The following is an 11,151-nucleotide window of genomic DNA, read 5'->3' as shown; positions in this document are numbered from 1 at the left end:
GGGCCGAGGAAGATGATTCCTATTCCTCAGGTCCATTTGGTTGATCCTCCCCAAGCCTCTGCTGCTACCTCTTCTCCTACTGCCATCCCTCCTCCAAAAAGACAGAGAACTGTTGAGCCTTTCAATCTGGATGCCCCCGATTTTGACACTGTCGGGTTTTTTTATCAACAAATTGCTCCTTATGGTGTAGTTCCTACTGACGATGTATCCATCTTTCGTCATTTGAACTTCATTACCCGGAGCAGTATAAAAATGGCACACATGGGGGCAGCATTATTTTGGACTGCTCAGGATGTTCCAGTTCACGCGACAAAGGCTTTTATAGAGGAGGCCAAGTCGGAATATGACAGGATCAAGGGGTTAAAGGAGGAGTTCGAAGTGAAGGTGGCTAAGCTGGAAAAAGAGTTGGAGGGTGAGAAGACTAGAGCTGTTGCTTTGGCGGCCTCTGCAAAGTTGGCTGAGGACATGGCGTTGAAGCATAAGGAGAGCTATGTCACCACATATAAGGAGATGATGGATCTCAGAGAGAGTTTGGAGTCTGTTCGAGCTGATTATGCCAAACTTCAAGGTCATCTTGTAGGCAGTGTTAATGCTGCTTATGAGAATCTGAAGGAGCAGGTTCGAGTTCTTGCACCCGAGCTTGACCTTACTCTCTTTAGCTTGGACAACATTGTGAAGGATAGAAAAATTGTCCCTGATGACCCTGATGATGATGATGATATTGAGCCTCCTCTTGTGCCTGCTGCCAAAGTCTCTGTTGCACCGACTTCTTCAACTCCTGCGGTTGGTCATCCTGAGTCGAATCCTGATTGTCGGATCCTGAACCGGGATGATGGGACTGTAGATGCGGTGCCTCTTCAGACTCGTCCTCCTTCACCCCGGGATGCTGCAACTGGGAACTCTTTAGGCCCTCTATGATTATTCTGGATATTTTGTATATAGCCCGGCTTGTGGGCTTTGAACTCTTTTATTTTGTAATTATGTGGCTTTTGACTGTGGATACTTTTTAGTTGCTGTTCTGTTAGCAACTCTGTTTTGAAAAACAAAGTATTTTCTCCGGCTTTTGAGGTCGCCTTGAGGTGGCCTCTTGAGTCTTGTTATTATTATTATAACTTGTTCCTTTCGTAATATGCTTGTCTGCACCTATCTGACATTTTCTAGGTTTTTGAAAGCGTTGGAACTTTGTTGTCCGATCTCATTTGATTGCTTTTGTATTTTCATACTTGTGATTCTTTTGAGATCGTGGATTTCGGGGTCCGACTTGTGTGCCTTCTGTTGGCCGATTTCTTCATCTTAGCTTTGAAGTTATTTCTAGTAATCCATTTTCTTGGACCTTGGTCAGATTACTTTTTTATAACTTCTTTATGGGATGACTTCATCATGTCGGTCCCTTCTGAGTTATTCTTAGTAATCCTCTTTTTTGGACCTTTGTCAGGTCTCTTTCAGGGATTACTTTTTATAACTTTTTTGGTTATGGGACGACTTCATCATGTCGGTCCCTTCTGAGTTATTTTTAGTAATCCTCTTTTTTGGACATTTGTCAGGTCTCTTTCAGGGATTACTTTTTATAACTTTTTTGGTTTTGTTAGGCCGACTTTATTATGTCGGTCCCTTCTAAGTTATTTTTAGTAATCCTCTTTTTAGGGCTGGCCAAGCCTCTTTCCAGGGATTTACTTTTTATAACTTTGGTTATTGTGGTCGACTGGTCCGACTTCTTTACGTCGGCCTGTCTTTTTAAGTTATTTTTAGCAACCCATTTTATTAAGACCTCGTCAGGTCCTTTCTATCGATCACTTTCGATAACTTCTTGCATTTTTTGTCGCCTTTTCATCTTTGTCGATTTTGTAGAAATTGGGTTTGATCCTCGTTTGGTTGACCTTTTGATGATTTTAGTTTTAATCTTCTTTGGTCTTTATCGTGATCAAGCAGTGAATTTGATTTCCACTTTCTGCTGATCTTGTAGCTTTATAATCGGGCGATGAATTTTTGGTGTTTCAGATTAATGCGTCTTGAGGATTTGTAGAAAATCTAAAACTTTATTCAAGAGAAAATGTAGATATATACATGTGGGCATTTTATCTCTCTAAGTCGAGCAATTTGTAGATCTTGACTTGGCGCCTTATTAAAAAACCTTTTCAGGAAAAAGAGTGCGCCTTATCCTAAGATCTTTATTACCTTTAACTATAATACCTTCTTAGGTTGCAGGCGTGCCATGATCTTGGAAGCTCTCGCCCTTCGAGTTCGGACAGCCTGTAATAGCCCTTTCCGAGCACTTCTGTGACTCGGTAGGGTCCTTTCCAATTTGCTGCGAGCTTTCCTTCTCTAGGTCAAGTTGTTCCGATATCATTTCGGATTAGGATGAGGTCGTTCTCTACAAAACCTCGCCGCACTACCTTTTGATTGTATCTCAAAGCCATTTGACGTTTTAACACTTCTTCCCTGATCCGAGCTCTTTCTCGGATTTCTGGAAGTAGGTCGAGTTCTTCCTTTTGAAGTTGGGAGTTGGCCTCTTCACTGTAGTGAATCACTCTAGGTGATCCTTCCTCGACTTCCACTGGGATCATTGCCTCCATCCTGTAAGCTAATCGGAAAGGTGATTCCCTTGTGGTGGAGTGTGGAGTTGTCCGATATGCCCATAGGACTTGTGGGAGCTCTTCAGCCCAGGCTCCTTTTGCATCTTGTAATCTCCGTTTTAACCCGACTAATATGACTTTGTTAGCAGCTTCTGCTTGTCCATTGGCCTGAGGGTGTTCCACGGATGTAAATTGGTGTTTAATGTTCAGATCAGCCACCAACTTTCTGAAGCCTGCATCTGTAAATTGAGTGCCATTGTCTGTGGTGATGGAGTATGGAACCCCAAACCTTGTGACAATGTTTCTGTATAGGAATTTTCGACTTCTTTGAGCAGTGGCGTTGGCTAGAGGTTCCGCCTCAATCCACTTTGTAAAATAGTCTACTCCCACGATGAGGAATTTGACTTGTCTGGATCCTTGGAGGAAAGGACCGATAAGGTCGAGTTCCCATTTTGCGAATGGCCAGGGTGAGGTTACACTGATAAGCTCCTCCGGTGGGGCGATGTGGAAGTTGGCGTGTTTTTGACATGGTGGGCATGTCTTTACGAACTCTGTTGCTTTTTTTTGTAAAGTTGGCCAATAAAATCCGGTTCGGAGTACTTTTTTGGTAAGTGCCCGTGCTCCGAGATGATTCCCATAGATGCCACTATGTACTTCTTCTAAAACTTCCTTTGTGTTGGAAGTCGGCACACACTTTAACAATGACGTTGAAATCCCTCTTTTGTATAGGGTATTGTTTATGATGGTGTAGTATTGTGCTTCCCGTTTTAACCTCTTTGCCTCCTTCTTATCTGTAGGGAGTGTTTCTGTTTTGAGGTAATTAATTATGGGTGCCATCTATCCCTGATCCAGACTTGTTATGGCTAGGACCTTTTCTTCTTCCGAGATTGATGGGTTCTGTAGCATCTCTTGGATGAGGCTTCTATTGTTGCCCCCTGGTTTGGTGCTGGCTAATTTTGAGAGTGCATCAGCTCGAGCATTTTGTTCTCGGGGTATGTGGCGGACCTCATATTCCCCGAGTTGTCCGAGCTGTTCCTTGGTCTTGTCCAAGTACTTTTTCATGGTGGGATCCTTGGCTTGATAATTCCCCGCTATTTGTGAAGTGACTACCTGTGAGTCGCTGAAGATGATAAGCTTTTGAGCTTCCACCTCCTTAGCCAGCTTCAAACCAACTAGTAGTGCCTCATACTCAGCTTGGTTGTTTGAGGCAGGGAACCTGAATTTGAGAGAAAGTTCGATTTGGGTTCCCTGGTCGCTTTCAATTATCACACCCGCACCACTCCCAATTTTGTTTGAGGAACCGTCTACGTAGAGATTCCACTTCGTAGGGATTTCCGGGATGTCTGTAAATTCTTTAATAAAGTCGGCCAAATATTGTGATTTGATGGCTGTCTAAGCTTCATATTGGAGGTCAAATTCGGACAACTCGACTGCCCATTGTAGAATTCTTCCTACTAGATCTGTTTTCTGCAGGATGCCTTTTATGGGCTGGTTGGTCCGAACCTTGATGATGTGGACTTGGAAATATGGGCGAAGTCGTCGAGATGTTAATATGAGAGCATAAGCAAATTTTTCTATCTTTTGATAGTTCAATTCAGACCCATGTAGTGCTTTACTGATGAAGTATATAGGTTGTTGTCCACTGTCGTCTTCTCGAACCAATGCTGAAGCTACTGCCTGATTTCTTACCTCGATGTACAATACAAGTGGTTCTCCTTCCCGTGGCCGAGTTAGAATAGGTGGTTGCCCCAGGAATCTTTTAAAATCTTGGAAGGCCTGCTCGCACTCCGTTGTCCATTCGAATCTCTTTCCCTTCCTTAGAGTGGCATAGAATGGGAGAGATCTTATTGCCGATCCAGCTAGAAATCTGGACAAGGCTGCTAACCTTTCATTGAGTTGTTGTACCTCTTTGACGCAAGTCGGGCTTTTCATGTTGAGCATGGCCCGGTATTTGTCCGGATTCGCCTCGATTCCTTTTTTGGTGAGCATAAAACCTAAGAATTTGCCAGCTTCTACTGCAAAGGTGCATTTTGCAGGGTTAAGTCGCATACCATGCCTTCTTATAGTATCGAATACTTGGGTGAGGTCGACAGTAATGACTCCTCATACTGTGTCTTTACTAACATGTCGTCTACGTAGACTTCCATGACTTTCCCGATGAGGTCTACGAAGACTTTATTCATTAATCTTTGATAAGTGGCTCTTGTATTTTTGAGTCCGAATGGCATGACGACATAGCAGTAGTTTGCTTTTGGGGTTAAGAATGAGGTTTTTTCTTGATCAGGTGGGTACATTGGGATTTAATTATATCCCGAATAAGCGTCCATAAACGAAAGGTACTTGTATCCTGAGGAGGCATCTACTAGAGCGTCGATACTTAGGAGTGGATAAGGATCTTTTGGACAAGCTTTGTTGAGATCGGTGTAGTCGGTGCACATCCGCCACTTTCCATTTGATTTTTTCACCAAGACGACGTTAGCTAGCCATAGTAGGTACTTGACTTCCCTTATGAATCCTGCCTCCATTAGAGCTTGTACCTGCTCTTCCACAGCTTAGAATCGTTCAGGCCCGAGCTTTCTACATCTCTGCTGTACTGGCCGAGATCTTGGGTATACTGCCAGCTTGTGGCACATCAGCTTGGGGTCTATGCCTGGCATGTCTGCGGCCTTCCATGCGAAGAGGTCGACATTATCTCTTAAGAACTGTATGAGGGACTCCTTTGCGTCTCCTTTTAGGATTGTGCCAATATTGGTTTTTTTATCTGGGATATCCCTGATCTGGACTTGTTCTATTTTGCCTTCAGGTTGTGGACGAAGTTTTTCCCGCTCTCGAACTCCACCGAGTTCGATGGTGTGGAATTCTTCTCCTCTGCCTCTGAGGTTTAGACTTTCGTTATAACAGCGGTGCGCTGTCTTTTGGTCTACTTTTATTGTGGCTATTCCTTCCGCGGTTGGGAACTTCATGCATAGATGAGGAGTGAGACTACTGCGCCGAGCTGATTTAGTGTTGTCCGACCTATTACTGCATTGTAGGATGAACTCATGTCAACCACGATGTAGTCTATGTTGGGTGTCCTTGACCGGTTTCCTTTTCCGAAGGTCGTGTGTAGTGAGATGTACCCGAGTGGTTGGATCGGAGTGTCCCCCAGTCCGAACTAGTTGTTCGGATATGCTCTGAGTTCTTTGTCATCCAGGCCGAGTTTGTCAAAGGCAGTTTTAAACAAGATGTCGGCCGAGCTTCCCTGGTCTACCAGTGTGCAGTGGAGATTTGCGTTGGCCAATATGATAGTGATGACCATGGGATCGTCGTGTCCCGAGATGATGCTAGCTGGGTCTTCTTTAGTGAAAGTGATTGTGGGGATGTCGGGTGCTTCCTCTCTTCCTTCGACGTGATATACTTCTTTAAGATGTCTTTTGCGAGATGATTTGGAGATCCCTCCTCCCGCGAATCCTCCGTGTATCATGTGGACGTGTCTCTCTGGTGTACGAGGTGGTCGTTCAGTTCGACCGACATCTTCGTCCCTTCTTCTTTTTCTTGGTTCGTCGGCGTGGCTGGCTAAGTACCGATCTAGTTTTCCCTCTCTTACCAGTTTCTCTATGACGTTTTTTAAGTCGAAACATTCGTTGGTAGAATGTCCATAGATTCGATGGTAGTCGCAATATTCGGCCCGATTTCCTCCTCCTTTTTTGCTTTTGAGAGGTCGAGCTGGGGGTATCTTGTCAGTATGACATACTTCTCGGTAAACATCTACAAGAGATACTCAGAGGGGGTGTAACTGTGGTATTTCTTGATCTTTTCTCCATGCTGATCTTCTTTTTTCTTGGACTCTTTATCCTTATCTCGAGAGGAGTAGGAGAATCCGAATTTTGAGGTCTCTCCTAGTCGAGAGTTTTCCTCCATGTTGATGTACTTCTTTGCTCGTTCTTGCACTTCATTCAGAGATGTGGGATGCTTTTTCGATATAGAGTGGCTAAAAGGTCCTTCTCGCAAGCCATTGATGAGACCCATAATGGCGGCCTCTGTTGGTAGACTTTGTATGTCTAGACATGCTTTGTTGAATCTTTCCATGTAGCTGCAGAGATTTTCCCGATCTCCTTGCTTGATTCCTAACAGACTTGGGGTGTGCTTAGTTTTATCCTTTTGGATGGAGAATCTGGCCAGGAACTTCTTGGCTAAGTCGTCAAAGCTTGAGATGGACCTAGGGGAAGATTTTCAAACCATTTAATTGCTGTCTTTGTTAAAGTAGTCGGGAAGGCTTTGCAGCGGACTGCATCTGAGGCGTCAGTGAGGTACATTCTACTTCTAAAATTACTGAGGTGATGGCTGAGATCTGCTGTGCCATCGTATAAGGTCATGTCAGGAAGTTTGAAGTCCTTTGGGATTTTGGTCCTCATGATCTCTTTGACCGGATCGAGTAGTTTTGGTTTTGAGATCTGCTTTGAGTTTTAGAAGTTTGTCCTCTAACTCGTGGCGTTGTCCTAACTTTCCTTCGTATGTCTCTCTCAGCTTCTCGTTGATGCTCCACCTCTTTTTTGAGTTGTTTTAGGAGGTCTTGGAGGGCCTCCGTAGCTTCCCTGTTTGGTAAATTCTTGTCTTTGTTAGGTTGAGGAGTATACTTTCACGGGGTCCACGAGCCGTGTCGTTGTCGCGAAGGAAGGAAGGAGCACGAGCTTCCGCCACCATCGTCGCCGGCGATGTCGCGAAGAGGAGAGAGAGAGATTGGGCAGAGGGAGAACGATTCGTGCCGCCAGCTGCATCCGTGGTAGAAATCGCCGCCGTTCGTGTCTCCTGTCGCTGTCAGCTTCGCGCCGAGCTCCCATGGCTGTCGCCGCCGAAGCCTTCACCGTCCTTGCTGCTGGAGCTGGTCACCGGAAGCGAGGAGGTGACGGTGGTGGAAGTTGCCGTTACTATTCTATCTCTGCTCATTGAAGGATGCTGGAAAATGCTGTTGCAGTTACAGGAGGATGCTCTTACCGTTCCAAATCCCATATGGTTCTAGTTTTGGTACTGGCCCGATTTGTTTAGGCTGGTTTTGGTTCTTCTGAGTGCTGGAATTGCCGCCGCTGCTCTGTTTCCATGGGTCCCCCAATTACAGTAAGCTATTCCTCATTCCGAACATCCATAATCGTCGTTCTGTTATAAGTTACTAAGGAATTTATGGTGGTATTTGTTATATGATTGAGTTTCGGTTATTATTTGTGCGATTAGAGTTGTTGTGCTTGCCGGGAGTTGTCACTGAAGCTGTTGGGCCCGCCGTTGTTGCACCCAGGTTGCTGCTGCATCGCTGGAAACCACAGCTAAAGCCTTTGTCTTCTTGGGTTTCTATTGCCGCGAGTTACTTAGTTATACGTCGTCGCCAAAACCAGGCCAGATTTACTGGTAACTGTTTCTTCCTTTCTTGAATTTGTTCCGCTTCTATTTTGTTCCACTATTCTTTTTATTGTTGGTGTCTCTGCTGCCTTAATCGCTCGGAGTGATGTTACTGCCGCTAGGACGGATGCCCGGGGTTTGATTTCTATTTTTTTTGTCGCTGGGAGCAGACACCAGAGCTGTTCTTAATGATTCGGGTCGGGTATCTTTTTCGATTCTAGGCTGTTTACATATTTTACTATCTTTTCCATGCTTGTTTTGATTTGATTTTTGTATATGTCTTTGTCTGGGTTTCTTGAAATAGTTCCAGCTACTGTAATTGCAATTTGTAATAATGCGATTACTATAAGAGGCGTCAGAGTTGTTGCTGTCCTCGTGGGGTTAACGTTATCGCTACTGCCATGAATTAAAAGGAAAGAGAATTGTCACGATAAGTTACGCGGACTCAGCTAACTGAGGTAGGGGTTTTTCTTAAAATCTATTTTACATTACAGAGTTGTGATAAATAGATATTGATGCAGAAAGATATACTTCTGTGAATATATTTGTCTTGTGGACGTGATGGTTTGTTGGACTGGATTATTGGGTGCTTGATTGCATGAGTGGGGTATAGTTGTTGATAAAAACCGGTTTGAAATGTTATTTACTTGATTATTATGAAAGATGGATTTTCTTGATTTTGGAGTTTACTTGGTAATATAAATGAATCGATTTTGGAAATAATTTGAGATATGAAAATAAATTGATTTTGGGAGCGGTTTAATTTTGAGTTGGTCTGATTTTTATAAATGATTTAATATTTGAACTGATTTGATTTTAAAAAGAGTTTTATTGTTGGAATTGGTTTGATTTGAAAATAATTTGATAATGGAACTGGTTCAACTCGGGAAAATGATTGAGATTTGGAATTGGTTGATTTGAGGAATGATTGGATGGGACCCGAAAAGGGTGGCAGTGTCCGAGTTTTAGAGGAGATGCTGCCGAAATTTTATAAAATTAGAAATTTTATTTGAAGTAGTTATTTTAAAAAGGTTTAATTTTAAGCATTATATGATTTAAGATTACTTTATTTATCAAAGGAAGAGTTATGTTTTGGATTGGGAATTGTTAGCGAATGGAATGGAAAGAAGGATGTTGAGGATTTTCTGTGAAATATGATTTTGAATGAAATTGGAAATTGGAAATGAAATATGGATTGATGAATGATGATGATGTTGAGAATGACCTAGGCATTGATGAATGTTGAATGAATTATTTATATGGCTTATGAAATTGAATTATCTGAGACACGAGTTTTCCTGGATAAAGTGTCGTGGCTTGCCACCACGTGTACCAGGTAGAGAACTCGATACTCTGTTGACTCTACGACGTAAGTGTGACTGGGCACTATATAAATTCCCGGGAATGTTACTCCCATTGAACAATATTGATTATTTGAGAAAAAGCTATGCATAGACTCTTGGGGATGCACGTCGGGGGACAGTCTAAGGACAATTCAGATTTGTTGGGCTGGCTGGATAACCGACAGATGAGCCTCATCAGCCATAGGACAGGCATGCATCATATGCATTTGTATGATTTGCTTGGGTTTGAACTTGTTTTGGTTTGCCTAATTGCTAAACTGTTCTTAACTGCTACTTGAACTATTTGCTGTAACTGCTACCTAAACCTGTACTTTCCTTGTCTGTTTTGCCTGTGTTTGTCCTGGCGTACTATACTTGAAAATAAACTTTGGTGCTGAATTAATGATTGTGTTGTTTGATTGCGTGGTTGGTTTCTGATTGAGATTTTCTTATAAGAAAGGAAATGTTTTAGATTTCTGAAAGAATAAACATTATTTCTCTGAAAAGGTTTTGAACGATTACCTATTGGTTTTTAAAAAAGATTCATAAGGCAATGATAATCACTGAGCTTGAAAACAGTTTTCTTATTAAATATCTTCTTATGACAACTTTGAAACTCCGAGGTGAGACCGTGTGGTTAGGTTCTCACCCCCCTACAGCTTTACCTTTTCAGGAACCGAATAAAGAAGCATTAAGAAGAGTTATATTGCGTTTGGTTTATATGTTGTTGTATTAATTAGATTATTTTCTTCCCTCGTCTTTGTTATTACAATTTTGTAAGAGAGATAGGAGTTGTATGTATGTATATATATAAGTCTTGTATATGAATCTATGTTTGCTTGTTTTTTTTAAGATAAAGTATTTATTTCCGGTTTTCAAAGAACTCAGCGATATGGTGTTGAGTCATAGGCTCCTATTTTAATATTAAGTATATAAAGTAGTCGTAATACTTCTTGCTATCAAGGTGGTGCAGCCGAAAGCGTGACATTCTGGTAGTAAGGGTGTTACACAAAGCAAATGCCCTAAACGCTGGTAGTAACGAAGATGGGGACACAACAACTTTACAGCTATCATAGTGTATAGAAAGAGATCATTGTCATATTTTCCTCTGTAATGATGCAAACCAATCTGTCTTCATGTGTCTCATATTCTAATCTTTATTTTCCTTCGCATGTTCATCAGTGAAGTCTATGTAGTGAGTTCCATTTGTTTCTTCAATTGAGTTTGAGACAAAAGTTATTGAGGTTCTATACCTTGTGCTTTTTATTAGGTGCTCAACGATTCTATCTAGCGCAAGGTTAATGATGAAATTCATGGATATTCTTTGACTTCAATGAATCCTTTTGTGGATGATTCTAGCCCCAAGGATCATGCTTTTGTTGATGAATTCAGCTACATAGGTACTTTACTCTATATACAGTGTTATTTTGTTTTTTATGTTTATGTCAGCACCAAACACATTTCATAAGCCCCTAATGTCTACCTATTTTACCTCTTTACAAACAAAGAAAAGCTGTGATTCTCTCTATAATGATTCTTTTATAGAAAATTGTATTTAAAAATGTAGTAGCAAGATTCTTTCAAGTCATGCAAAAGAGACTACTTCTTAAATGCAAAATGCTTTAAATAATAGGCTTTATTTTTAGTGTAAGATGATGCTTCAGAGTCTATGAAGCTTTTCCATGTATGTAATTATGCTTCAAATCCTTCAACAGGCTGTAAAAATTGTACCAATGTAGCCCCTGATGTGTTTGCAATAGAGAAAGACTTTGGAAGAGTTAGGGTATATAGCCAATGTGGGAACCCTGAATTAGTTTAGCAGGCGATCGACAATTGGTATGTCTATGAACATCACTCTCATAGAC

The sequence above is a fragment of the Arachis hypogaea genome, chromosome 12, assembly GCF_003086295.3.
Source record: "Arachis hypogaea cultivar Tifrunner chromosome 12, arahy.Tifrunner.gnm2.J5K5, whole genome shotgun sequence".
NCBI classification, from domain to species: Eukaryota; Viridiplantae; Streptophyta; class Magnoliopsida; order Fabales; family Fabaceae; genus Arachis; species Arachis hypogaea.
This window is presented reverse-complemented; position numbering follows the sequence as displayed.